The sequence below is a fragment of the Portunus trituberculatus genome, chromosome 36 (assembly GCF_017591435.1).
Source record: "Portunus trituberculatus isolate SZX2019 chromosome 36, ASM1759143v1, whole genome shotgun sequence".
Lineage (NCBI taxonomy): Eukaryota > Metazoa > Arthropoda > Malacostraca > Decapoda > Portunidae > Portunus > Portunus trituberculatus.
The window spans coordinates 7,075,987-7,084,093 of record NC_059290.1 but is presented as its reverse complement, the minus strand read 5'-3'; the positions used below and the strand labels follow the sequence as shown (position 1 = coordinate 7,084,093).

Here is an 8,107-nt window from a genome sequence, read left to right as displayed (position 1 = left end):
CTTAATTGTCTTTCTCTTTCTTGCTCTTCATTTGCCTTCTTTTGTCTTTTTCTTCTTTTTCTTCTTCGTTTTTTTCCTCATGTCCTTTTTGTTCTGTCCTTGTCTTCCTCTAATTTTCCTCTTTCCTTTTGTCTTCCTCTTGTTTCTCTCTTTCTTTCTGTCTTCCTCTTGTCTTTCTCTTACTTCTTCTTCACTTCTCTTCTTTTCTCTTTTTGTCTTGTTTTCCTCTTCCTTTCGCTCTCGACCTCCTCTTGTCTTCCTTTTTATTTTTGTCTTTCTCTAACCTTTCTCTTATTTTCCTAACTTGCTAATTCATTCATCTAACTCACTCATTAATTCATTTCAACACATTTCAACACACACCTTCACAAGACACACGTGCATTTTCTTCATTATTTCGCGTACGTAAACAAGGAAGAAGGGCATAACGTAAGTGCGTGCATACGTTCACACAGTCCCATGTACACGCAGCAGCTCGTCGTGGTTGTCTTACGTGCATGGAACACAGCGAAACGAAATTGCATCATTGGAACGTCAAAATGTTAGGAAATGTACCGTGTTTATTGTTGCTACTGGCGTCCATACTCTCTCTCTCTCTCTCTCTCTCTCTCTCTCTCTCTCTCTCTCTCTCTCTCTCTCTCTCTCTCTCTCTCTCTCTCTCTCTCTCTGCGGCTCCTTGCACACCTGAGTCTCGCACAGGTAATGATGCCTATACCATTGGATTCACGAGTGGCCCCATCCCACCTGTGTCTGTGTGTGTGTGTGTGTGTGTGTGTGTGTGTGTGTGTGTGTGTGTGTGTGTGTGTGTGTGTGTGTGTGTGTGTGTGTGTGTGTGTGTGTGTGTGTACGAGTTTGAAATGGGTCTAATTGAAGTGCTATGGATTTTTAAGGGTGTTTTTTGGCGGTTTGCATGGGTCTAGTTGAAGTGATATGGGTTTTTAAGGGTGTCTTTTTATGATTGCAGCGACAGATTAACAAGATTTCAGCATCATTAACAGGAGAAACAGTCTTGAGAGAGAGAGAGATAGAGAGAGAGAGAGAGAGAGAGAGAGAGAGAGAGTGTGTGTGTGTGTGTGTGTGTTTTTTTTTTTTTTTTTTTTTTTACATTACAAGGGCACTGGCCAAGGGCAAACAAAGTGTTGGAAAAAAAAAAAATCCCGCTGGTTGCCAGGCCCTGTTAAGAGGAAAGTAGAAAGAGAAAAACAAAAAATCTAAAAGGAGGGTCCAGTTAACGTAAGAGGTGTCTTGACACTCCTCTTTTGAAAGAGTTTAAGTCATAGGCAGGTGGAAATACAGACACAGGTAGAGAGTTCCAGAGTTTACCAGTGTAGGGAATGAAGGAGTGAAGATACTGGTTAACTCTTGCATTAGGAAGATGGACAGAATAGGGATGAGAAGAAGTAGAGAGTCTTGTGCAGCGAGGCCGCAGGAGGGGAAGGCATGCAGTTAGCAAGTTCAGAAGAGCAGACAGCATGAAAACAGCGGTAGAAGACAGATAAAGATGCAACATTGCGGCGGTGACTTAAAGAATCAAGACAGTCAGTTAGAGGAGAAGAGTTGATAAGACGAAAAGCTTTAGATTCCACCTTGTTTAGTAAAGCTGTGTGTGGATCCCCCAGACATGAGAGCCATACTCCATACACGGGCGGATAAGGCCCTTGTACAGAGCAAGCAGCTGGGAGGGAGAGAAAAATGGACGAAGACGCCATAGGACACCTAACTTCTTGGAAGCTGATTTAGCAAGAGTAGAGATGTGAAATTTCCAGTTTAGATTTTTAGTGAAGGATAGACCGAGTGTGTTTAATGTAGAGGAGAGGGGAAGTTGAGTGTTATTGAAGAAGAGAGGATAGTTGTCTGGAAGGTTATGTCGAGTAGATAGTTGTAGAAATTGAGTTTTGAGGCATTGAACAAAACCAGGTTTTCTCTGCCCCAATCAGAAACAAGTGAAAGATCAGAAGTTAGGCGTCCTATAGCATCTCGCCTTGAGTCATTTAATTGTTGTTGGGTTGGGCGTCTGTTGAACGCTGTTGAATAATGCAGGGTGGTATCATCAGCATAGGAGTGGATAGGGCATTGAGTCAGATTTAGGAGATCATTGATGAATAATAGAAAGAGAGTGGGTGATAGGACAGAACCCTGTGGAACACCACTGTTGATAGTTTTAGGGAAGAACAGTGACCGTCTACTACAGCAGCAATAGAACGATCGGAAAGGAAACTGGAGATGAAGGTACAGAGAGAAGGATAGAATCCGTAGGAGGGTAGTTTAGAAATTAAAGATTTGTGCCAGACTCTATCGAAGGCTTTCGATATGTCAAGGCCGACAGCAAAGGTTTCACCGAAGTCCCTAAAGAGGATGACCAAGATTCAGTTAGGAAAGTAAGAAGATCACCAGTAGATCTGCCTTTACGGAAACCATACTGGCAATCAGAGAGAAGGTTGTGAGCTGATAGATGCCTCATTATCTTCCTATTAAGGATAGACTCAAAGGCTTTAGAAAGGCAGGAAATCAAAGCTATAGGGCGGTAGTTAGAAGGATTGGAGTGGTCACCTTTTTAGGGACAGGTTGAATGTGAGCAAACTTCCAGCAAGAAGGATAAATAGAAGTAGAGAGACACAGATGAAAGAGTTTGACCAGGCAGTGAGCGAGTTCGGAAGCACAGTTTTGAGAACAACAGGAGGGACTCCATCCGGACCGTAAGCCTTCCGAGAATCAAGGCCAGAGAGGGCCAGGAAAACGTCTTTATAAAGAATTTTAATTTTAGGGATGAAGTAGTCAGAGGGTGGAGGAGTAGGAGGAATATGCCCAGAATCATCCAAAGTTGAGTTGGTAGCAAAGGTTTGAGCGAAGAGTTCAGCTTTAGAAAAGAAGAGACAGCTGTAGAGCCATCTGGATGAAGTAAAGGAGGGAAAGACGAAGAAGTAAAGTTGTTAGAGATATTATTGGCTAGATGCCAGAAATCTCGAGAGGAGTTAGAATTGGAAAGACTTTGACATTTTCTATTGATGAAAGAGTTTTTAGTAAGTTGGAGAATAGATTTGGCATGATTACGGGCAGAAATATATAGGGCATGAGTTTCAGCAGTTGGATGGCTACGGAACCGTTTGTGAGCCGCCTCTCTATCATTGACAGCACGAGAACAAGCAGAGTTAAACCAAGGCTTTTTAGCTTTAGGGTTAGAGAAAGTATGAGGAATGTATAGCTCCATGCCAGAGATAATCACCTCTGTTATGCGCTCGGCACAAAGAGAAGGATCTCTGACATGAAAACAATAATCATCCCAAGGAAATCAGAATAGTACTGCCTTAGTTCCTCCCACTTAGCAGAGTTAAAATGCCAGAAGCACCTCCGCTTAGGCGGGTCCTGAGGCTGCACTGGAGTGATAGAACTGGTAACGGAAATTAGATTGTGGTCGGAGGAGCCCAACGGAGAGGAAAGTTTAACAGAGTAAGCAGAAGGGTTGGAGGTTAGGAAAAGATCAAGAATGTTGGGCGTGTCTCCAAGGCGGTCAGGAATACGGGTAGGGAACTTCACTAGCTGCTCTAGGTCATGAAGGATAGCAAAGTTGAAGGTTTGTTCACCAGGTTGGTCAGTGAAAGAAGATGAAAGCCAAAGCTGGTGGTGAACATTGAAATCCCTAAAATGGAGATCTCAGCAAAGGAAAGTGAGATAAGATGTGCTCCACCTTGGAAGTCAAATAGTCAAAGAATTTTACATAGTCAGAGGAATTAGGTGAGAGGTATACAGCACAGATGAATTTAGTTAGAGAGTGACATTGAAGTCTTAGCCAGATGGTAGAAAATTCTGAAGATTCAAGATTGTGGGCACGAGAGCAAGTGGTGTCGTTACGCACGTATGCGCAACATCCAGCTTTGGATTGAAAATGAGGATAGAGCAAGTAGGAGGGAACAGAAAAGGGGCTGCTGTCAGTAGTCACAGACAACTGTGTTTCAGTTAGGAAGAGAAGATGAGGTTTAGTAGAGGAGAGGTGGTGTTCCACAGATTGAAAATTAGAACGAAGGCCACGAATGTTGCAGAAATTGATAGTGAAAGTATTAGATGAAGTGTCAAGACACCCAAGGTCGACAGCAGAGGGCAGTCCGACCTGGGGACATTTATGGTCCCCTCCCCAGAGGGGGACTCCGAGGCAGGGCGTGGTGAAGCCATTATTAAATTTTGATTTGAAGAGAGTGTAAAAGTGTAAGGTGTTGTAGTGTAGTGTAGGAAGTAGTAGAAGTTGTCTTTAGAGGGCAGGCTGCAGCTGCTCAATTGTATAAATGAGACCACAAAGGGAACCGGGAAGAGAGGACACGGGGAATCACTCAGTCTGCAGCACTGCCTACATCCCCGTAAGTACCTCTCCTGGAGTATTGTGTGTGTGTGTGTGTGTGTGTGTGTGTGTGTGTGTGTTACGAGTGGAAGCATGACGTTAAAAAGTTAATGGCTACGATTCCTACCTCTTTTGTGACCTCTAACGCTCAACATCTACCTGGAATCACGTTTTTTGTTTTTTATTATTCATTTACGTAAGAGTCTGCGAGGTCTGGGAGTGCTGAGTCTTTGCTGAGGCAGGAGGGTCTTGGAGTTCTGCTGGGGCGGCCTGGAGAAGACGGACAGCCTAGATTGGAGATTAATTGGTGTTGTGGTGTTGATAGTGTTGAGTGGCTGTTCTTGTTTAGGTGTTGATCTTATACATGTAGTGTTGTGTGGTTGTGTGTTATGGGTGTATGTGAGAAACAGTCTTGAGACATATATTTTGGCAGCACGCGACTGCCCTGCACCTCCACTTTTTCCTTTTTATTTTTTTTTTTTATGCAAGAGGAAAGACTGTGAAGGGCAACAAAATCTTTAAAAAACCCCACACTGAAATACAGGTTCCCTAAAAGATTCGAAAGAGTCAGCCAAAAGCCAGGGACAAATGTCTTTACACCTCTCTCTCTACATACTAAAGGCTCTACACTACATGTTTGGTTAACCCCTTCAGTGCTATGACGTGTTTCCATATTCATTTTGCTTATTATTTGACGATTTTACACAGATTCAGTAACTTATGTGGGGATTAAAATAGTGATACTCTAGCCACAAATCTTCTGACTTCCATAGACCCTTCCTAATGTCAACAAAATCGTCTCATCATACTTAAAATCATGGTAAAAATGTGTCCCAGTGCTGAAAGAGGTTACACGGGCTTTTAAGGGTGGATTCCTGGTTCTAGTGGCAAATTAACAAAGATTTTTACATTATTCATAGGAGAAACAGTCTTGATAGCGGGGTTTGGAGGCAGAAGAGGAAGAAAAGAGACGAAAGAAGGAGAGTAGAGTAGATTTTCGAAGGTGTTTTCTTGGTTCTAGTGGTAGTAGAGGAATAACCCTTTGAAATCTGCGTGGGTGTGGGTAGGTGGGCGTTGCGTGGGAGTGTGTGGGAGAAGCATAGCCTTTTAGTCGTGTGTGGGTTGTATTGTGTTGTATAGAGTCTGTGAGGAGTATACCTTTAATCTCATTGTTGGTGTTGTGTCACTGGTGTTGATTGTGTGTGTGAGTATCTGGCTACCTCTTGACTATCTCTTGACTACTCGTGACTACTGGAGGAAAAGGTGCGTGAGGTGTCTGATGTTGTGTTAAGTCGTTTAGACATGCACGTGTTGCCAAGAAGACTATTTGACTATCTCCTGACTACATCCTGACTACTCATAACTACTGAAGGAGCAGGTGCAGGACAGATGGTCTGGTGTACTGCTGAGGTGTTGCCAAGGAAACTGTCTGACTACTTGACTACCTGACTACCTCTTGACTACTCTTGACTACTCTTGGCTACTCTTGAAGGGGCGAGCGAAGGTGCCTGGTGGAGTGTTAGAAGCATGAAGGTTGACACGTGTCCTACTACCTCTTGACCGCCTCTTGACCACCTCTTGACTACCTCTTGGCTACCCTGGTTACTCTGGAGGGTCGGCGCGTGTGAGGGCAGGTGAGAAGGCCAAACAGGTCATCTCGAGAAGTGGTCAGCGCCCCTTGAGACCCCGAGGCCGTGTGGGGATGAGGTCACACAAAGGACTTGGTTTACGTCCTTCCTGCCTCCTCCTCCTCCTCCTCCTCCTCCTCCTCTTTCTTTAGTTGGCTCTTGTCCAGTTCCCGGTAATGTTCCTCTTGTTTCTGTCTTGTCTTTTCTGCTGTTTATTTATCTTATTTGTTTATTTATTCATGTATTTGTCTATTTATTTAGTAAGTCAGTTGTTTAGTTATATAATTCTTAATCTCTTCAGTACTGGAACGCATTTTTCCTTGAGTTTGGGAGTGATTAGACGATTTTATTTACATTAAGAAGGGTCTATGGAGGTCAAAAGAGTTAATGGCCAGATTCTTCACTATTTTTAATCTCCACATAAGTTTCTGAAGCTGTATATAATCATCAAATAGTAACCAGAATGAATAGGAGAACGTCTCATGGTTCTGAAGGGGTTAAGTTGTTTATATATTCATGTCTTTATTCATCCACTTCTCCATCGTGTATCATTTCATTTGCTCCATTTACACCTGCAGGAAAGCTGAGTCTGCACGTCACCTCCCGGCATGCTCTCCGTTGGACTGTCAAGGTAAATAAATGCCTGTGCTGTTGCTTGCTTGCTTGCCTCCCTTCCTTCGCTCTCACGCAGACAACAAACACTGGGGAGGGAACACACTGCTTTTGTGGCTTTGTAGGGAGAGAAGTGAAATGTGAGGGTGTAATAATGATAATGATGGGACTGCAACTACTACTACTTCTATTTCTACTTCTACAACTATTATTACTACTACTACTACTACAATTGCTGCTGCTACTACTACTACTACTACTACTACTACTACTACTACTACTACTACTACTACTACTACTACTACTACAAGCCGTTTAGTATAGACAAACAATATACAAGGAGGAGAATCGTGAAAAAAACAACACTAACATCAAAAGTAATACTAATATACTAGTGTGTGTGTGTGTGTGTGTGTGTGTGTGTGTGTGTGTGTGTGTGTGTGTGTGTGTGTGTGTGTGTTTGTGTGCAAGTATGAGGCGTAATCACAAAAAAGACGAGAGCAATGTAATTAAATACCCTTGGGAAGTTCCGTGCTACCTGAGGGCGTGTTGCTGTTGTCGATCCTGTTTGTAATCCCTCGCTTCACTCTGCCCTTTGTGAGAAATGCTGCAGTGGTAGTCGTGAGTGGTGCTTTGTGTACACCTGACTGTTATGCATCACCACCTCCATCACCACCTCCATCACCACCACTGTCGTCTGCATTATAACCAACATCACTGTAACTATCTTTGTCTTCATTATAATCACCATCACCATCATTATTTTCATCATCATCGTTACCAATGCACCGTCCACCTTCATATCTATCATTAACACCATCATCATCACTTCCAGCACCACCATCACCACCATTATATCCACCATTAACACCATCATCATCAACCCCACTACCACCACCACCACCACCATCATTATATCTATTATTAACCACCACCACCGCCACTACCACCACCACCATTGGTATTCAAAGTGCAACAACAAATGGTGAAATTAAGGTTAATAGTGACAGTGATATATGCTCTCTCTCTCTCTCTCTCTCTCTCTCTCTCTCTCTCTCTCTCTCTCTCTCTCTCTCTCTCTCTCTCTCTCTCTCTCTCTCTCTCTCTCTCTCTCTCCCCCCCCCCTTTCCCTTACCTACCCACCATTATTCGTCTCAGTAATTCCTCTCACTCTTTATTCCTTCTCTCATTATCTCTCTCTCTATCTTCCCCTCTCTATTCCCTCCCATTGTGTCACCTCCTCCTCCTTCCTTCCTTCCTTTTCCACATTCTTATTATGTATTGCGTTTGAAGGAAATTGACTGAAACACACACGAAAAATAGATAGATAGATAAAATAAAATGTTTGTTTACGTGAATATTTATCCATCTTCATTCCTCCTGGCTTATTCTTCCTCCTCCTCCTCCTCCTCCTCCTCCTCCTCCTCTTCCTCCTCCTTTAACGTATCTAACTTCTAAGAAACACTGTAGCAAGAGTTAACATATCTGCTACTGTTTGTGATTTCCTTTGTGTTCCTTTGTGTTTTCTCCCTCCCCT

At 43.2% G+C, this 8,107-nt stretch overlaps 1 protein-coding gene across 1 annotated transcript in view; it reads left to right on the top strand.

Annotated features, from left to right (window-relative positions):
- LOC123513462 (probable ATP-dependent DNA helicase HFM1) overlaps window positions 1–6,592 on the top strand; it is a 236,435-nt gene extending 229,843 nt beyond the window's left edge. Inside the window, exon 31 of the mRNA XM_045270625.1 lies at window positions 6,537–6,592. The gene's annotated coding sequence lies outside the window, so the exon portion shown is untranslated. The remainder of the gene's footprint in view (window positions 1–6,536) is intronic.
- Window positions 6,593–8,107: the final 1,515 nt, after the last annotated feature.